The following is a 1031-nucleotide window of genomic DNA, read 5'->3' as shown; positions in this document are numbered from 1 at the left end:
GAGTAAAAAGCGTTCTTCTTCTAACTAGGCAGAAAGGTCCCACCGAGATTTGAACTCGGATCGCTGGATTCAGAGTCCAGAGTGCTCACCATTACACCATGGAACCCCTCAGGAGCCACCTGGCCGCCATCGCCAGAGAACGGGATATGCTTCTTTACCTCCATACATCCACCTATAACCTCAGGACAGTTCTTCTAAGGCCCTGAGGAGACTCCAATACGGTTGACTCCTGTGGGTGCTCATCCCTCTCGCTTTCTCTCTGCTCCTCTCCTTTGATCGACTCAGCTCACTCACCTCAGAAAATGAAGTGAAATCCACTTTGGGTTTTGCGCCAGGGAGGACCCCCTAGGTCCCTATCACCAAACGCATATTCTGTTTAGGTTAACCAGAGTGTCCCATCTGGAGGTAAAATTTCTGCAAATAAGAGTGTTATTTTCTTTTTCTTTGCCTTCACCCTTTTGCCGTAGCCCAGAGGGGGCAGACGGTTGTCAGGGCAGGAGGTGGGGTTTCCTGGGTCCCTTAGTTTTCTCACAGCGCTGATCACACTCCTAAGCCGCCACCATCTCTTACCTGTAACATATAAAGTTTGTTAGCGGTGGGAATGGAGTTTGTTAGTGGGAATGGAGGCAGGAGAACTCTTCTTTTATTTTTCATATATTTCTGATTTGGAGAGGGGTAAGGAACCAGAGATCAAATTGTCAACATCCGCTGGACCATGGAAAAAGCAAGAGAGTTCCAGGAAAACATCTATTTCTGCTTTATTGACTATGGCAAAGCCTTTGACTGTATGGATCACAATAAACTGTGGAAAATTCTGAAAGAGATGGGAATATCAGACCACCTAACCTGCCTCTTGAGAAATCTGTATGCAGGTCAGGAAGCAACAGTTAGAACTGGACATGGAACAACAGACTGGTTCCAAATAGGAAAAGGAGTACGTCAAGGCTGTATGTTGTCACCCTGCTTATTTAACTTCTATGCAGAGTACATCATGAAAAAGACTGGACTGGAAGAAACACAAGCTGGAATCA

At 46.2% G+C, this 1031-nt stretch overlaps 1 non-coding gene across 1 annotated transcript; it reads right to left on the bottom strand.

The window, feature by feature from the left end:
- Positions 1-34: 34 nt before the first annotated feature.
- TRNAQ-CUG (transfer RNA glutamine (anticodon CUG)) lies at positions 35-106 on the bottom strand. Its single transcript has one exon. It is a non-coding gene; the product is annotated as a tRNA-Gln (tRNA).
- Between the last annotated feature and the right edge of the window lie 925 nt (positions 107-1031).

Source organism: Budorcas taxicolor, chromosome 3, assembly GCF_023091745.1.
Source record: "Budorcas taxicolor isolate Tak-1 chromosome 3, Takin1.1, whole genome shotgun sequence".
In the NCBI taxonomy this organism is placed as follows: Eukaryota; Metazoa; Chordata; class Mammalia; order Artiodactyla; family Bovidae; genus Budorcas; species Budorcas taxicolor.
This window is presented reverse-complemented; position numbering and strand designations above follow the sequence as displayed.